Here is a 20,849-nt window from a genome sequence, read left to right as displayed (position 1 = left end):
CACTGAGACGATGATGGTCAACAATGTTCCGGGACGTTTGACGACGACAGCTTTGAATTTAAAAAAAAAATGGATCAGAACTGATACAGAGAAACTGTTCAAGAATCAAGAGACACCGTTTGGGTCGCGTGGGTTTACTCCGGGAACTCCGGTTTCCTCCCACAGTCCAGAAACATACAGAGGTTGATTGAGAACTTTGGGGGAAATTGTCCGTATGAGTGTGTGTGTGAATGGTTGTCTGCCTTTGTGTGTCCTGAGACAGACTGGCGTCCTGTCCAGGGTGTCCCCTGCCTCTCGCCCGAATCAACTGGGATAGTGAAAGTTTAACAAATACATTTTTTTTAATCAGGTAATAATAGTATATTTAATCAAAATTAAGACTGAAACGATTTAATTCTGTGGTGAAATATTAATAAAAATGTCAGCTTGTTTAATCTTTTCTGTTAGCATGTAGCTTCATGTTAGCATGTAGCTTCATTTCAGCATGTTGCTTCGTGTTTGCGGGTGGCTTCGTGTTAGCATATGGCTTTGTGTTAGCTTTTGGCTTCCTGTTAGCATGTGGCTTCCTGTTAGCATGTGGCTTTGTGTTAGCATGTGGCTTCCTGTTAGCATGTGGCTTCACGTTAGCATGTGGCTTCGTGTTAGCATGTGGCTTTGTGTTAGCATGTTACTTTGTGTTAGCATGTGTCGTCATGTTAGCATGTGGCTTCGTGTAAGCGTGTGGCTTCGTGTTAGCGTGTGGCTACGTGTTAGCGTGTGGCTTCGTATTAGCATGTGTCTTCGTGTTAGCGTGTGGCTTCGTGTTAGCGTGTGGCTTCGGGTTGGCATGTGGCTTCGTGTTAGCATGTGGCTTCGTGTTAGCGTGTGTCTTCATGTTATCGTGTGTCTTCGTGTTAGCGTGTGTCTTCGTGGTTAGCATGTGGCTTCGTGTTAGCGTGTGTCTTCATGTTATCGTGTGTCTTCGTGGTTAGCATGTGGCTTCGTGTTAGCGTGTGTCTTCATGTTAGCATGTGGCTTCGTTATTTATATTCAACTATTGTTTTTTCAAACCTTTTTTTTTTACTTTCAATAAAAAAAATGTAAAAAGATTTTTCTTCCTGCTATTTCTTCTCCCACAATGCATCTGTAAAAGCCAACGACTCATCAAATAATAATTATGATTCATCATTTTGTGAAACGCTCCATAAACACTGGACTCGATGATGTCAATAAAAGGAATAAACGGACCAACACGGCGAGAAAGAACAAAGTCCGGAGGGAGGAGACGGAGCCACGAGGTTAGGAAGTGAACTACAGACTCTACAGACTCTCATTTATCTCCAAACACGTGGTAAACAACCGACTCTTCAGCGTCGTTGTTACGACTTGACGTGGCTATAGATGCACCTGTCAATCATCCGACGCCTTCCTGAGACGTGAACCCGAGACGTCGGAGATTCTACAGGAAAGATGCTCCGATGGTTTCCATGTTGGTGTGTGTGTGTGTGTGTGTGTGTGTGTGTGTGTGTGTGTGTGTGTGTGTGTGTGTAACCCGAGCGCTGCAGCATCAATAATGCAGGACGGTCTCTGGTGCTGAGAGTGCAGAGGAAGGAGAGAACTCTCTCTCAGGTGTCCAATAAATCCTTCCCGTCCGCAGACAGTCGAGCCTCAGACGCTGTAATTCCACCCTCACCAGTCCCGGCACCGGCTCTGGTGCGGGAGCGTCGAGGATGTGACGCGACACGTGTTTTCGGATCAAGAAACCGTCGCGTCGAAGGACGGAAACCATTTCAAAGATCTTCCTCGTCAAACCTGTCAATTGATCCGAGTATATCAGTGTCATCGGAATATTGAGTGTTTACATTCATTATATTTATTAACGTGTTTTTATTCTTACATTTAATTATTATCTTTTAAATATTGAATTATTTCTGTATTAAATATATTTGAATTCAATAATTTTTACATGCTAACAGGAAGCCAATTGCTAACAGGAAACCACATGCTAACAGGAAACCACATGCTAACAGGAAGCCACATGCTCACAGGAAGCGAAATGCTAACAGGAAGCGTAATGCTAACAAGAAGCCATATGCTAACAGGAAGCCAAATGCTAACAGGAAGCCAAATGCTTACAGGAAGCCACGTGCTAACAGGAAGCCACATGCTAACTGGATGATGGGCATTTCTTTAAAAAATAAGACTACAAATATTTGAATTCAATCATTTTAAATAAATAATGAGGATTTTTTTTTTAAATATATATTTTTTAAAATAACTAAGTTAACTATTGGAATAATTCAAAATAAAATATGTATTAGTTATATTAAAATAAACGTTCTAAATTCAATAAAAAACATGTTATATTAGTATATTAGTGTCACCAGACACTAAACCAACAGAGCTACTCGATTGAACCTTCAGCCAATCTCGCGACGCGCGGACGATCATGTGACGACGTAGAAGCTCACAATGAACACTTTTATATTGAATTGATACGAGTGAAAAACAATTGAATTTAAAAAATGTTTTCTTGAATTATTGGAACTAGAATTTAAAACTAAAAATGTATTTAGAGATAATTCAACCTTTAAAAAAAAAGAAACGGTTTCAACATCAAGAATGTTTCTGACGACACTGATCGTCTCAACCCAACGATGATCGATGATACATTTACGGCAGGAAATGAACGCAGACAAAGTGGACGCCGGAGAAAACAGACAGGAAACAGGAAACAGACTCTTTCTCTCCTCAGACAAACGTGATCCAGTCGATCCATCACTCGTTCAAAGAGAGAAATCACAGGAAATAATCAGAGGTTGATCCTTTAATCCTGTCAGATTGAACTAAGAGAGGAAAACTGGCCGATAAAACTGGTGAGAAGAAGAAGAGAAAGAAAAAGTAGAAAAAGAAAGAATAAAATTAAAAGAAAAGAAGGTGAAGAAGAAAATGAAGAACAAGAAGAAGAAAAAAGAAAAATTAGAAAAAAAAGAAAAAGGAGAAGAAAAATAAAAAGAAGAAGCAAAAGAAGGAGATGAAGAAGAAGGAGAAAAGGGAGATAAAGAAGAAGAAAAAAAGAAAAATTAGAAGAAAAATAAAAAGAAGTAGATAAAGAAGAAAAAGAAGAAGCTAAAGAAGAAGGAGATGAAGAAGAAGAAAGAAAAAGGATATAAAGAAGAAGAAGAGAAAAATAAGGAGAAGAACAAGAACAAGGATAAGAAGAAAAGAAAAAGAAGAGCATGAAGAAAAAGAAAAAGAAGCCGTCTCTACCATCCTCTCTACGGCAGCCTGTGAGGTAGTTTTGATCGGTGTTAGTGCGAGGAGTGACATCCCAGACAGGCCAACAGTGACCAGCATTAAGGAGTCACATGGATGTAACAAGCCTTCTCCAAACAGCGCCGTGTACTGCCAGGCTCCTCAAGAGGTTCTGAAGAACTCCTCATATGGGCTCAGAATGAGAATTAAAACCAACAAGGTCTCGCAGTCTCTCAATCTGGAAGGGAAGCTCGGAATGACAACATCTCGTCTGGGAAGATGGTCTACATCCGATCTGACGTCCACGCCTGCCCCCATCATGCAACATCTAGTTGATGTCCCAGAGAGGGTTGACAAGAGCCACCTTCCTGGGGAAACTTAAGGTCTGGTGCCATCAGTTCAACCTCTACCAGCGCCTGATGTGGCCCCTGAAGCCGTGTGACAATACTACATCCACTGTACTGAAGATGGCGACCAAGGCCAAACATTCTATACTCAAGTGGCTTGGCTTACCACGGAGCCTCTCCAACATAGGCCTTCTTGGGAATAACACAGTCCAGCTGCCACTGAAGTCCATCAACCTGGGTTACAAACAGGAGAAGGCGAGGCTCGTGCTAGAGCTGAGGGTCTCAACTGACCCGATTGTAAGGAACACCAAGACTCCGGTGCGAACAGGAGGCAAGTGGAAGGCTGATGAGGCAGTTGACCAGGCCATCTGCACACTGAGGCACAGGGAGATCGTTGGCAGTCAGGAAAGGTCAGGGAGAGCCGGGCTGTGGGTGGGGAAAAGCCCCCCAAGTTTAGGGCAAAGGCCACAAACAAGGAGAGGAAGGACCTGGAGATTGAGGAGGTGGTAAGGACTGAGGAGAAGCAGTAAAAGGTCAGAGCGCTCGCCTCAGAGTAAGGTCTAGTTTTCCCATCCGGGTCACCTATGACACCCTCCCCAGCCCCAGCAATCTGAACCTGTGGTACGCCCCAAACCCAAGTCTACAGCACATCCTGCCCAGTTGCAAAACGTCCCTGGCTCAGGGTCGGTATAGGTGGCTGCACGACCAGGTCCTACGGAAGTTGGCAGAAGTCCTCGAGGCGCGACGGCTGGAAGCAGCAAAAGACCCTGTAACATCGCGGAAGCATATCTATTTTGCTGCACAAGGGGCAGAAGCTCAGAACATCACCCAGAGGGAGAGAAGATCCTTGTCAACACCTGGACCTGGACGCGACTGGAACTTAAGAGTGGACCATGACCTCTCTGAGACCAGACATTATCCTGTGGTCCCCCTCGACCAAAACGGTGATCCTGGCAGAGCTCACGGTCCCTTGGAAGAGAGGATTGGAGGCAGCGTTCGAAAGGAAGATGAAGATACACCGAGCTGGCAGCTGAGCATCGAGAGGCGGGGTGGGTGACCGTTAGCTCTCCTTTAAGGGTTGGCTGCAGGGGCTTTGTCGGAACATCCATCCAGCGTTTTCTGAGGAACGTAGGAGTGGGCTAAAGCTGAAGAAGGCATCCAAGGACTTGGCAGAGGAGGCGGAAAGAGCCAACTTCTGCCTTTGGCTGAGAAGAAAGGACATGTCGTGGGTAAAGCAAGGATCCTAGGGGCGGTCTCAGGGGGCGGTAAGGATCCTAGGGGTGGTCTCAGGGGGCCGTAAGGATCCTAGGTGTGGTCTCAGGGGGCGGTAAGGATTCTAGGGGTGGTCTCAGGGGGCGGTAAGGATCCTAGTGGTGGTCTCCGGGGGGGGCGGTAAGGATCCTAGGGGTGGTCGCAGGGCATCCCTGCCGTGGCTCCACCACCGTGAGATGTTCCGGGATTAATGGAGCGAAACATCAACGATGATCCTGCAACTACCCCATGGGCGCCGTCTGAGGTGCGTCAGGCGGACACACCTAGAGGTCGCCCCTACCTGCGCTTCTATCTAATACTTCACAGTACTTGAAATGCTTTAGTGAAAACATTTCCTATTTTCTCAAATGTTAGATTGATTTGAATCCAACCATCAATAGTCTTATCACACATTTCCAGGTGGTTTCGAAGCCTCAAAGCAGGAACAAAACCATCAAAGCGGTGGAAGCATCAAAGGAGCCACGGACAGGAAGTCCCTGCAGCAGCATCTGTGTCTCCCCTCGTCCCCAGCAGGTCGTCCTAATGACGACCTGCTGGGGACGAGGGGAGACACTCGCTCCGCGACAGCTGCACTCACAACAAAGAGCCAATTTAAGATCCTCATGGTCGACGTGTTGCCGTGACGACGACTCATCCGTCCTGACCTTCAGGAGATGATTGACAGGAGTCACAAACGACAAGATCAAAAGTAAATAGTAAAAGTTTACTTTACAGATGTTTTTCTTTTTTTAATGGAAGATAATAAAATGTATTTAACTTTATGTTTTTAATTTAATTTTAAAAGATGCTGTTGGTGTTGCTTCAACTAGTGTTAATAAAGTTAATTGAAAATACATTTTTTCGTACTGCTTTAACTTCCTGTGTCACCACCCTCATTTAAAATACTTCAACTTTTTAAGTTAGTAAAAATAATAATGATTTTCTTTTTCTAACGTAAATAGTTTCCTGTAACAGCAGCATTTATTTGATTTTAAATATTATTTTTAATTTTATTTTTTTAATTGTAAAAGATACTGTTGGTGTTGATTTAACTATTGTTAATAAAGTTATAATTTAATTATATGTATTTCTCTCATCCCGTGTCACCAGCATTTCATTTGAAATACTTTTCAACTTTTTTTTTAAAGATTGTGTTGGTGTCGATTTAAATATAATAAACAAAATATTTAATAATAAAAATAAATCGTTCTTATTTAAGTTTCTTCCTGTAACGTTAGATTTTTTTAAAAAGATTCTGCTTTTTAAAGATATTATCGTGTTTTAGTGATGAATAAATAATAAAATACAACTAAATATACTTTTTTTTTTCTCTTTAAGCGTCTTACGCTATTACTTTGTAATACTTTTCAACTTTTTAATTTTTGTAGATATCGTCTGTGTAGATTTAAATCGAACTATAATAAATAAAATATTTAATAATAAATATAAATCGTTCTAATTTAAGTTGCTTCCTGTAACGTTAGATTTTTAAAAATATATAATAGTGATGTAGTGTTAAGATGAATAAATATAAATATAACTAAATAAACTTTATTTTCTTTCTCTTTAAGTGTCTTCCTGTGACTCCAGCATTTCATTTAAAATACTTTTCAACTTTTTATTTTTTTAATTTATTGTCCGTGTCGATTTAAATCGAACTATAATAAATAAAATATTTAATAATAAATATAAATCATTCTAATAAAATGTGGCATTTTATTTATTTTTGTCAAGATTATTTTTTATGTTGTAGTGTCAAGATGAATAAATATAACTTTAATAAACTTTATTACTTCTTTAAGCTTCTTCCAGTGACATTTTTAATTCATTTGAAATGTATTTTTAACGTATTATTTTCACAATAAAAGAAACTGTCGGTTCAAATGGTGTCAATAAAGTTGATTCAATTCGATGTATTCATCACACGCTTCTTCAAGTGGCTTTGATCGTAGTCGTTGTTTCTTCACCGCGTCCTTAAAAACAACTCGTCTTCATAATTCTCACTCCAGGCTTGTGAATCATCATCAAGAGACGAATGAAAGTGTGTGTGTGTGTGTGTGTGTGTGTGTGTGTGTGTGTGTGTGTGTGTGTGTGTGTGTGTGTGTGTGTGTGTGTGTGTGTGCGTCACACACGCGACCGCCAACAAACTGTCACTCAAAGTCGTCACGAGAAATGACGGTGCGTTCATGAGGAGAAACTCAATGTTGAGAAAGAAATGAAGGTAAAGTGTTTGTTTAATCCCTGAAACGACGGAGGAGAGTTTGAAGTATAATCTTGAGTACGACGGATTATACGCAATATTTTAGAAACGTTTTATACTTTTAATCGTTTCCATCTAAATAAATTCTTAGATATTTAAGAATCAATCGCAAACACGAGGAAGAAAAAAACATTTCACTTGATAATAAATGCACATTTCACAGCAAAAACACTCATTTATTGAATATAATAATGAGTATTTATATTATATATTATTGATATTATAAAGTATTTATTCATTTTGAAACAAGTTTAATTTTTTTGTGTCAAAGTAATTCAACGTTTGAATCAGATTCAAAGAAAAACTGTACAAAAATCACACTTTAAATGATGAAATTAATATTAAACTCAAGATTGTAATATTCAAATTCAAAGTATTTATTTCCCTCTGATGCTGAGCATGACTGTAAGTGAAGTATTTTGATACACACTTCGTAACATGCATCTTGTTCACGAGTGAGGGGCGTACGATTGACTAGAATGACCTAAATAACCATTTTATTTAATAAATGATTTGAACGACATGATTCATCGTTTCTGCTCCAAACCGACACGGTTCTTAATGTAGCCATTAGTGCGACGTTGCTCATCACTGACCGTTTTGTATATTTTTGTGTAATTTTTTATTTTATTTTTGATTCTATCTCCTGTTTGCACGAACAAAATAACAGCAATTGACATTTAGTTCTTAAAATTAACTTATGCCAGATGCTAACATGATGCTACATGCTAACTTGACGCTAGCTGCTAACTTGACGCCACATGCTAACATGACGCCACATGCTAACATGACACCACATGCTAACATGATGCCACGTGCTAACTTGACGCTACATGCTAACTTGACGCCACATGCTAACATGACGCTACATGTTAACTTGACGCCACATGCTAACATGATGCCACGTGCTAACTTGACGCCAAATGCTAACATGACGCTACATGCTAACCTGAAAAAAATAACAGCCAGAGAAAATGCCTGTTGATATAATATATTACAATAAAAATATATTGATTTTGCCAATCAAGCTGTTATTGATGACGGTTCTGATCAGATGTGGGTTCAGGGTCTCACTCACGGGACTAAGATTGTGTTTGAGTCGCTCTAGAGAAGACGTTTGTGCGAGTACAACGGACATGAAACACCAGAGCAGGAAGTGATGGAGGACGGGCGGAGGTCAAGGAAAGTAAAGATGGGATGAAAAAAGGCGAGAAACCGATAAAAAAAAAGGAGAGAAACATCTTCTGATGTCGTAACAGTCGTGATGCGGCTCCAGAGACTCCCAGAGTGACAACAAAGGACACAAGAGGAGCCGTCTCCAGGGCACACACACACACACAGACACGGACACACACACACACACACACGCACACACACACACAGACACGGACACACACACACACACACGCACACGGACATACACACACACACACACACGCACACACACACACACACACACACACTCACACACACACACACACACACGGACATACACGCACACACACACACACACACTCACACACACACACACACACGCACACACACACACACACACGCACACACACGGACATACACACCCCCACACACACACGCACACACACACACACACTCACACACACACACACACACGCACACACACACACACACACACACACTCACACACACACACAGACACACGGACATACACGCACACACACACACAGGATCAATGCCGCACAACAACGCAGCAGCTGCTGCCACAACAATCCTCTTGTGCTGCTTTAATAGGAACAGACGACAACAAGGGTCCGACCAGACCCACAAACACTGACCCGACCCAGTTCACGTGTGGACCAGTAGATGCTGAGACACCGATTGTGTGAGAAAAGGTTGTCGACCTTAAACATTGTGGGTTTTTAACAAGTGTGTGTGTGTGTGAATGATTGTGTGTGTTTGAATTAAAATAATTCCATTTCTTAAATGTCCATATTCATGTTTGTTCATTTTTCTTTTGTAAAGTTGGATGTCTGAGGACGAGAGGATACAGCAGTTGTCTGACGTTTGGACATGTTTTTTGGTCTGTGAATTCCGCAACACTAGAGTCAAGTACTCGGAAAATACTACGAATATATATTATACTACAGTGTCACAATATTATGTATCGTGATACATATCGTATCGCCACATTCTTGCAAGGAGATCCTGGCGATGACTGAGGACGAGAGGATACAGTGATGACTGAGGATGAGAGGATAAAGTGATGACTGAGGACAAGAGGATACAGTGATGACTGAGGACGAGAGGATACTGCGAGTCCAGCAGCTTTTAAAGCTGATTTTTGGACATATTTTTACTACACATATATACTTGTTAATACACTATCACAACACCAGAGTCAACTACTGGACAATACTACACATATATACTTGTTACTACACTATCACAACACCAGAGTCAAGTACTGGACAATACTACAAACATATATCCTTGTTACTACACTATCATAACACCAGAGACAAGTACTGGACAATACTACACATATATACTTGTTACTACACTATCACAACACCAGAGTCAAGTACTGGACAATACTACACATATATACTTGTTACTACAGTATCACAACACCAGAGTGAAGTACTGGACAATACTACAAACATATATCCTTGTTACTACACTATCATAACACCAGAGACAAGTACTGGACAATACTACACATATATCCTTGTTACTACACTATCACGATATATCGTATTGTATCGCCAGATTATTTCCAATACACTAGCTTAGTACTGACGATAGGGCTGTAGAGATACTCTACTCTCATAATACGATTAACGATTTTAGGCGACAATGAAGTTCAGTAACATCTTGTGATCGTCCACTGTATCCTCTTGTCCTCAGTCAACACCAGGATCTCGCAGGATTTAATTCGTCCTTCAGCTGCGGAGGACGTAATGACATCTAGAGGCCAGGAGGTGAATTGCAAGACAGAAATGTTTGCTTGTCAATGAGTAGAATCATTTTAACCTTAATTGAACATAAATGAAATTAAAAAAAGATCCACGATATGAAACAAAAAATGATTGAGTTATTTTTTATATAAACAGAAAAACCCCCGGAGTGAACGAGGTCGAGGCGAAGATGAAATAAATAAATAAATCGACACACATTAGAGCCGCTTCAAATGACCCCGCTGACCTCGGCTACAAAAGACGAGCCCGGGAGTCACGATGTTGCCATTATTTCTATCCACTGAACGGATGAATCCAAAGCCGGCGGTCGCTGGTCCAGCGGTTACGTAAACGCTTAAGCGTCAGAGGACAAGAGGTGGACGCGTGAAGCCGCTGGATGCGGCGGCGAAAACTCAAGCGTGTCCTTCAGAGGACGAACGAAGGCATCGAGATTCCATCGCCGACCCGTCCCGAAAATAGCTCACAACACACTCCGACGACACACACACACACACACACACACGAGCGTGAATATCTCGCGCATCACAAGGAGAAAGTGCCGACTCAGCAGAGGATACTCACACCAGTGATGAGGAGGAGATGGAGGAGAAGAAAAAGAAGAAGAAGAAGAAGAAGAAGAAGACATTCCTGCGTCTCCCGCGGCCGATCCGGTTGTGAGTCGGTGGGCGTCACAGCGTCGCACAATCCCCGCTCGCGTCACACTTTTCATGAATGGAAGTGTATGACGCAGGGAGGACGCCAGAGGAGGGGGAGGGGATGGAGGGATGGAGGGAGGAGGGGAAGGATGGAGGGATGGATGGATGGAGGGAGGAGGAGGAGGAGCCGGGAGCAGCAGGTTCAGTGTTTTCTCTCCGTCTAAGTAGGACAAACCATCTCTGCGCAGCAGAAACATCCCAGAGTACAAAAGCAATCAGTCGTCCTGAGGTTCGTTTTCGACACAAACGACAACCGTCTCGACGTTTACGAGATTGTATTTGTTTTGTATTCAACGTCGACTTGAGTTTCACTGTGTTTCATATTCTCGTTCTACACTGTGTCTTTGTGTAATACATGATCAAAACACGAGTATATGCCAGGATAGTATGACGTATGTGGAATACTATACAAGTGTGAAACATTTTCTGTCAACGATCATCTCGTGTGAACGATATTCATCTTATAATAAAGATTAAAATAAAATTGTTTACATTTTAGACGTCAAAGCAGAAAGTTCACCGTCAGAAAATACGAAACATACAGTAGATTGACGTTTAAAATATACCTTTCATGAACGAGACGGATGTAGTTTTTATAAACAACATTATTTTTAAAACCAAATATAATATTTATAATTGACTACAAAACAAAAAAAGCAGTAGTGTCAAAATATTTAAACAATAAAAGAAAAAAAGTAGTCTTTTAAAATATATATATATTTTTTTTTTACTTACATTTAATATGTGAATATTCACGGCATTTGTTCATTTTTGTGATAAAAATTAAACTTCCGACCTCTAGATGGCAGCAGTAGAGTTTGATGAACGACATAGATGTAGTTTTTATAAACGACATTATTTTTAAAACCAAATATAATATTTATAAATGACTACAAAACAAAAACAGCAGTAGTGTCGAAACATGTAAACTATAGAAGAAAAAAAGTTTAAAAAAAACAAGTATTTTTTAAAATATATATATATATATATTTTTTTACTTACAATAAATATGTGAATATTCATGGGATTTGTTCATTTTGTGATAAAATTAAGCTTCCGGCCTCTAGATGGCAGCAGACGAGTTTGATGAACGACATAGATGTAGTTTTTATAAACGACATTATTTTTAAAACCAAATAAAATGTTTATAAATGACAACAAAAAAACAACTAACACGTGACACATTTTTATTATTAACGCAGTAGAGAGTAGAAATAAATGTGTATATCTATTGTTATTACTTGTAACTCTACTGAAAATATATTAAATAATATAAATAATTCCCCTTAACATTATAAATGAATAAATGTTGTATTATATAAAAGCCAGTTTAAAAGTTTAACAGAATCTAATCTCACTGTGTTTGTATTTAACATGTTTTCTTTATCACTGCAAAAAATTAAATACAGTTGAAGTGAAATAAAATATTGAAGTGAAATAAAATAAAATAAAAGCAATAATAAAAAGAATGTTCGTTAGTCAAATGAAAGAGTTTTGTAGCTTATTGCTGACTAATAATAAAATAAAACAATAAAACAAATAAAACAAATACAACAAATAAAATAAAATAAAAATAAAATTTTAAAGAAAGAAAATTTAATAAATTTAAATACATTTTAGTAAAATTGAATTTGACTAAAATAAATCAAAGTAAAATGAATTAAAAGAAATTTAAGTAAAATAATAGCATTCAAATTAAAATAAAGTTTATTTTACTAATTAAAAAGAAGCACATAAGGAGTAAAAAATGACCTTAAACGGTAAGTTCAATGGATGTATAAGAATAATAAAAAGAATAATTTGTTTGGTGGAGAAGGAAATAAATCAATAAAGACAATTGATAATTAGATAAAGACGATAGATAGATAGAACTCTAATGAGAAGAAAAGAGAAGATAATTAAGATAAATCTAAATCACACTCCTGCCTCATGTTTGGTAAATATACATATATATTTTGAGGCGACACAAACGTAGGAGTGATGTGTGTGTGTACACATGTGTGCGTTCAATTACAAGCGAGTGGAGATTGTGTTGGAGGAGGAGTTACGAGAACAGATGCTCGTCTCTGGACCATGAGGTCTGGGGGGTCTTAGTGCAGGATTAACGCTCCGGGGCCGACCAATGGAAGAACTATTGACTCGTATTGAACCGTGTGAGGAATCTCAGGGAAACGTTTGAAATAAATAAATGTTTTACACTCGCGTTGGGAAATGATGGATAAGTACATCAATTAAACATATTCTTTACAAAACCGTATCGCTAGTATATATATATATATATATATATATATATATATATATATACATTTGAATTATTTCATTCTAGTACGTTTATGGTTTATTTTTTAAATTTACTTTGTAAAATTAAATCATTTGATATTTTTTTCATTAAAAAAGGAATGTGAAAATATTCATAGCATTTTATTTTTATTGTTGCAATTAAACTTCTGGCCACTTGATGGCAGTCATTACGTCCCCTCCGCAGCTAAATGAGCAATGACTGAGGGCGAGGGGATACAGAGTCCAGAGTCAAGTACTCGACAATACTACACATATATACTTGTTACTACACTATCACAACACCAGAGTCAAGTACTCGACAATACTACACATATATACTTGTTACTACACTATCACAACACCAGAGTCAAGTACTCGACAATACTACACATATATCCTTGTTACTACACTATCACAACACCAGAGTCAAGTACTGGACAATACTACACATATATACTTGTTACTACACTATCACAACACCAGAGTCAAGTACTGGACAATACTACACATATATCCTTGTTACTACACTATCACAACACCAGAGTCGAGTACTGGACAATACTACACATATATACTTGTTACTACACTATCACAACACCAGAGTCAAGTACTGGACAATACTACACATATATACTTGTTACTACACTATCACAACACCAGAGTCAGGTACTGGACAATACTACACATATACACTTGTTACTACACTATCACAACACCAGAGTCAAGTACTGGACAATACTACACATATATACTTGTTACTACACTATCACAACACCAGAGTCAAGTACTGGACAATACTACACATATATACTTAAAAAGAAAGTAAAAAGAAAACATTGACCTTCAGTAATATTTGTTGAAGGTTACAAATATAACTACACTACATTTTAGCTTAATTATAATAGTAATAATAATAATAATAATGTAAAACTACTACTTTTCTCAAAATGTGTTTAATTGTCTAAATGAACATTTTTTTAACGATATATTTTATCAAAACAACAAAAGCCTCAGTTTATCAGTTAAACAGATTTTTCGTCTCCGAGTGAGTTTTTAACGTGTTCTTAAATACCTCTTTATATGTCAAAGGTCACGACCTTTGTTCCAGCAGGTCATGTCCATCTTACATGTTTATGTGTAGCAACATAAACGTCATCGACGACTGAAGACAGAATAAAGGGTGATTCTCGTCAAGATAAACTCTTCCAGAATATATACTTCTATAGTATAAAGTACTTCCATGTCAGTTGCGTGACGTGTCCGGGTGCGACACGTGTCCACGTCTGTCACACATTAACTGGTCACGCTGAGATTGTGAGGATCATGAGGGAGCCCGAAACACAAACACACACTCTTTACTCAGCCAGAGGTCCAAAGGTCGGCAGATACCAGGAGTTCTGATAAGACGACGTCAGACCGTCCTGTGATCGTCTCCGAAGAGAAGAAGAAAGTGGAACAAACGTGTCGCTCAGATGTTCTTCTGAACCTTCAGATGACATTTCTTCTGTTTCCCCAGCTTTCATGAAGGCATCACTTCTGTTCTTTACCGTCGCCATATGACACTCGCATCCTGTCTTTGTCCCTGAACCTCCGCCGTCCTCGTAACCCACGACCCGGCGTCGATACATCCGTCAATATTCGGGCCAGAAAAAGAACTTCTCGGGCTAAAGGAAGGATTGAGTTTCAGAACCGACCTCCAGCCGCGAGTCGCTCGATACCGGAGGAGAGCGAACATATCAATGTCATATGTACGCTGTAGAATATTTACATTTTAAACAATCTATTAGATTTTTTATCGTCAATTAGCAGCAAATATTCACAATATTTGTTCATTTTTATGTAGAAATCGAAATTCCGGCCTCTGGATAAAACCGTATCGATATTCAATAGTAAAGTATCGATATTTCTAATCACATTTTATACATTTCTTTTAGGTTTATATTTTAATAACGTGAATAAAATATATATATTTTTTTATTAGTTACAATAAGCAGCAAATATTCACAGCGTTTGTTCATTTTTGTGTAGCAATCAAACTTCTGGCCTTTGGATACAAAACCATATCGATATTCAATAGTAAAGTATCGATATTTTGAATCACATTTTATTATTTTATTATTATTTATTTATTATAATTATTATTATTATTATTATTATTTATTATTTATTTTATGTTTATATTTCAAAAGTAAATAAAATAAATGTTTTTTTTTTTTATTATCGTTTACAATTAGCAGCAAATATTCACAGCGTTTGTTAATTTTTTGTGTTGCAATTAAACCTCCGGCATCTAGATGGCAACAGTCGTTACGTCCTCCACGGTTAAAGGAAGAATGAAATCACCAAGATACCAGCGATAACTGAGGATGAGAGGATACAGTGAACTCCATTTATTTTACGTTTACATTTCAATAAAGTGAATAAAATAAATCTTTTTTTTTTATTAATTACAATAAGCAGCAAATATCCACAGCGTTTGTTCATTTTTGTGTAGCAATTAAACTTCCGGCCTCTAGATGGCAGCGGTCGTTACGTCCTCGACAGTTAAAGGAAGAATGAAATCACCAAGATCCTGGCGATAACTGAAGAAGAAGACATTCCTGATAACTGAGGATGAGAGGATACAGTGGACAATATCGATTAAATAGAATGCATGGTTATTTATCTTCTAAAATAAAAACAAATTGCTTTAATTGTATTATGTTTTAAACTGTGAGTTGAGTTGACCATAACCGCGCACACTCAGCTGTCATTGTAATCAAGCGTGGAGGTTTGTCACAGCGCATCATCAATCCCGGAAGTCTCTACCTCCAAGGGATGGAGGAGGAGTGAAGCCATTATTACGTCGTAATGGAGACTTGTAACCTCTTGTTCGTCCAGATTTCAGAGCAACTTTATAAAGTAATGAGTTGAAAACATGGCCTCAGACCTAAAGTAATGGCTATTGATGCCACAACACAAATGCTTCAACTGAGCAATCTCTTCCACCTCACGTGTTTTTTTGTTGTTTTTTTTACATCTGGAGCCAGAGGAAGGTCCAGGTCGTCCACACGGTGCGTGACGTGGCCCTGAGATCTGTAAACCACACGGTCATACACACTCATTACTATTTCACCAGCTGCAGCGGAACAACTGCACTGACAGCTCCTGTGTCGCCATGAATAAGAAAACCTAGCGTGGCTATCTCTGCCGCCACGACACACACACACACACACACACACACACGGCACGACACACAAATCAAACCCCCGGCCGACTTCACACGTCCCACTGATGGATGAAGAAGAAATGTTGAAGGAAAGAAAAGAAAGAAAAGCAATCGATGCTGCCGTGAACACGTCGAGCTCAAAAACTCGTTTTTCACTCACACACAAAATTGAAGTTACAACTGAGCGAAGAAGCAAGTTTTCTTAATGTAATCATTATATTCTACATAATACCAGATACATTTAATCAGTTTTCACCCATTTATAATGTGTACATGAGTTTACAAACAAGATGAAGTATCTCGTTGTATCAGTTTCTTGTATTATATAACGTGAAAACGCGTCTCTTCGTGTGAAAACAGCCATCGTGTCTCTTGTCACCTTCAGACAAAGTTAACTAGTGAAGAAGTTTGTTCAAATAAACAGCTATAAAGCCATAAATATCAGACAAATAATCAAAAAGGTACTTATGGTGCCGACAAAACAGTGAACTCCCATGATGCCTTCCTACACTCCATTTAGAGGCGGCTGATTGGTCGAGACAACACCGCTTTTCTCGCAATCGACAGCTGTGATTGGTTGGCTGGGCGGCAAAGCATTACAGGAGCCTTTCAGTTTCACAGTTACTGAGAGGGTTGTTGATAGGAATGATATGCAATGACGGGTTCAAATAAATGTTGTTAAAAAATGTCAAATTTAGTCAAAATTAAACGGTTACAACTTTCTTTTAATTCAGGATTTTTTTTTCCAAACTGTGATCCTCAATAAACAAGTCTTGATGAAAGAAATCCTTTTCATTTTCAGCGTTTAGTGATAGTTTTGGTTAATTCTTTTTTTGTTCCTGGTCACAGATGAGCTCGCTGCACTTGAACGACGCACGACTGTCGCTTCAGTGACACGACGAGCTGACCTGGTTGAACGGATCCGTCTGACAACACAGCGAGGAGGACGAGGCGCAGAAATCGTCTCCATCACATGAGGGTCGAGAGCTAAAGGGAGGCCGAGGCGAGAGCGAGACCATGAAGAAAGAAAAAGAAAAAGGGATGAGACGAGACGGATGATGAGAAACTCTCTGGATTGATCCGTGTGATATTAGAAGATTTCATTTAACGTTTTAAACATGCCAGCATTTTATATTTAATTTAAGAAAAATGAATGTATTAGATTCATCTTTTAATGATTAGGATTTGATTATGAAACTATGCCTAACATGTTCATTATTTACTAAAGTACGTATTTTTAAATTTAACTAATACAAATTTTAATTGAATCTTTAATTTGAATTTTTTTTAGGCATTAGATTTTATATATATATATATATATATATATATATATATATATATATATATATATATATATATATATATATATATATATAACACACATATATATATATGAGTATATATAGAGTTTGTTCATTTTATATATACAGAGCGTTTGTTCATTTTTGTGTTATACGTTTGTTCATTTTTGTGTTTTATATATATATAACACAAAAATGAACAAACGCTATGTATATATAAAATGAGTTTGTTCATTTTTGTGTTGAAATTAAACACCGGCTGCTAGTTGGCAGCACTCATTACGTCTGAGGACGAGAGGATACAGTGACTTCAGCAGCTTTTAAAGCAGATGTTTGTACATATTTATTGTTTCAAAAAGTGTTTTATAATTATATATATATATATATATACGTCGGACGAGCGACGGACGAGCGTCGGACGAGCGACGGACGAGCGTCGGACGAGCGACGGACGAGCGACGGACGAGCGGCGGACGAGCGACGGACGAGCGTCGGACGAGCGACGGACGAGCGTCGGACGAGCGACGGACGAGCGACGGACGAGCGACGGACGAGCGACGGACGAGCGACGGACGAGCGACGGACGAGCGACGGACGAGCGACGGACGAGCGACGGACGAGCGTCGGACGAGCGACGGACGAGCGACGGACGAGCGACGGACGAGCAACGGACGAGCGACGGACGAGCGACGGACGAGCGTCGGACGAGCGTCGGACGAGCGACGGACGAGCGACGGACGAGCGACGGACGAGCGACGGACGAGCGACGGACGAGCGACGGACGAGCGACGGACGAGCGACGGACGAGCGACGGACGAGCGTCGGACGAGCGACGGACGAGCGACGGACGAGCGACGGACGAGCGACGGACGAGCGACGGACGAGCGTCGGACGAGCGACGGACGAGCGTCGGACGAGCGACGGACGAGCGACGGACGAGCGTCGGACGAGCGACGGACGAGCGACGGACGAGCGACGGACGAGCGACGGACGAGCGACGGACGAGCGACGGACGAGCGACGGACGAGCGACGGAAGAGCGACGGACGAGCGTCGGACGAGCGACGGACGAGCGACGGACGAGCGACGGACGAGCGACGGACGAGCGTCGGACGAGCGACGGACGAGCGTTGGACGAGCGTCGGACGAGCGACGGACGAGCGACGGACGAGCGTCGGACGAGCGACGGACGAGCGACGGACGAGCGACGGACGAGCGTCGGACGAGCGACGGACGAGCGACGGACGAGCAACGGACGAGCGACGGACGAGCGACGGACGAGCGACGGACGAGCGACGGAAGAGCGACGGACGAGCGTCGGACGAGCGACGGACGAGCGACGGACGAGCGACGGACGAGCGACGGACGAGCGTCGGACGAGCGACGGACGAGCGTTGGACGAGCGTCGGACGAGCGACGGACGAGCGTCGGACGAGCGACGGACGAGCGTCGGACGAGCGACGGACGAGCGTCGGACGAGCGACGGACGAGCGACGGACGAGCGTCGGACGAGCGACGGACGAGCGACGGACGAGCGACGGAAGAGCGACGGACGAGCGTCGGACGAGCGACGGACGAGCGTCGGACGAGCGACGGACGAGCGACGGACGAGCGACGGACGAGCGACGGACGAGCGACGGAAGAGCGACGGACGAGCGTTGGACGAGCGTCGGACGAGCGTCGGACGAGCGACGGACGAGCGACGGACGAGCGACGGACGAGCGACGGACGAGCGTCGGACGAGCGACGGACGAGCGACGGACGAGCGTCGGACGAGCGACGGACGAGCGACGGACGAGCGTCCCTGCACCGACTCGCGAAGGCTGACCACGCTCGGCCAGATTATGGAGACGAGCTCGCCAACAACCCACGGCCAATCCTCGCAGCGGGGAAATTACATAACGCCGACACAACAATCCATCCCGTCTTCCTCTCCGGCCCCCCCACCACAGACGGACGCTCCGGGCCGCGGCACCAACTGTGAGCACCTGCTAATCCCGCACAGTATTTATGGGATTGCGTGCTGAGCCGCGGCAGCACAAACACTATCAGAGGAAACGCTACCAAGGCCGGTCGGCCATCTTCTCATTTCATTAGCGGGAATTACTCCAGCGGGAGGAAGTAAACAAACGCTTGACCTGCAGGCCACGCCTCCTTACACTTCCCAGTGTGGAGCGACCGGGGTCGGCTTTGTGCCCTGCCCTTTAGCAAGGCATTTCCGGGGCTCGAGAGAGTTTGAAGGAAGTACACAACTGTATGAACCAGTGCTGTATCTCAAATCGCATACTTCTCTTAGTATACTAGAAGTTAGTATGCATCAGGATAGTGTACGTACTAACTAGTAACTAATTCTCCACAGTTAGTATGTTTCAAATCAAACTCTGCCGCTACGCACTAACAGGAAATGACACGACAGCTTCTTCTTCTACTTCTATTTAACGATGGTTGCAACCAGCTTTTGGAACACTATTACCACCTGCTGGCAGCACGTTTTGCAAGTTTGGAAAAATAACTAAACCAAATTTCGCACACTAAGAATTGAGACGCACTAACGCACTAAAAATACTAACTTTGAGTACGCAAGTATGCGATTTGAGACACAGCACAGGGGTTTCAAACTCATCACAATGGTCCACAACCTTTTATCACTCTTGGTCGTGGGTCGAACCAATTTAACAAGGACTAACAACTTCCTGTCGACCTCCTTCTGCACTTACACTTAGTATTTTCAGTACACAAGTGCATTCACACTGAGCAGTGTGCGAAAATGTAGTGCACTATTCGCAATCAAACGGCCAGAAATTTGAGTGTGGATGGATCGATGGACACTTGGCCGCCATTTTAGTGACGTCGTTTTAAGACGCTACGTCTAGAGCTACGTTGCTAAACGGAAGATACGAACAACGAACAACACAACAACAATAAAAACACAACTTAATAACTTGTTATTGGAGAAAAGTGTTGTCAAGTGTCGGTGATAGTGTTTCAACGACTGGTTACAATCAGCGTTAAAAAGTAGTAGAAGAAGAAGTTGACTTCCATTTAAGGGGTATGTGTGGGTAAGAATCTGGCGATACGCATTACAATAAAAGGATATACTTGTAGTATTGTCCAGTACTTGACTCTGGTGTTGTAGTATTTACAGACCACATGACTCTTGACGAAGTCGTAACTGTTTTCATTTGTTTTCAAACCAAAATATGTCCAAACATCAGCTTTAAAAGCACTGTATCCTCTCGTCCTCAGTCATTGTCAGGATCCCTTGGCAAGAATGTGGCGATACAATATATATCATCATACAGGGACAAAGATATACTGTG

At 41.2% G+C, this 20,849-nt stretch overlaps 1 protein-coding gene across 3 annotated transcripts in view; it reads right to left on the bottom strand.

The window, feature by feature from the left end:
* The window catches only part of map3k13 (mitogen-activated protein kinase kinase kinase 13), a 47,226-nt gene that overhangs the window by 18,690 nt on the left and 7,687 nt on the right, over window positions 1–20,849 (bottom strand). Inside the window, exon 1 of one of the 3 annotated variants that reach the window (XM_087803706.1) lies at window positions 14,094–14,110. The exons of 1 other annotated variant lie outside the window; for it this stretch is intronic. The gene's annotated coding sequence lies outside the window, so the exon portion shown is untranslated. Of the gene's footprint in view, window positions 1–10,607; window positions 10,670–14,093; window positions 14,111–20,849 lie in introns of those variants that run through there. One more of the 3 variants, XM_087803705.1, reaches the window with a different exon arrangement.

Source organism: Callionymus lyra, chromosome 12 (assembly GCF_982586985.1).
Source record: "Callionymus lyra chromosome 12, fCalLyr1.hap1.1, whole genome shotgun sequence".
Taxonomy (NCBI): Eukaryota; Metazoa; Chordata; class Actinopteri; order Syngnathiformes; family Callionymidae; genus Callionymus; species Callionymus lyra.
Note: the sequence above shows the minus strand (reverse complement) of the source record. Positions and strands in the feature narration are given on the sequence as shown.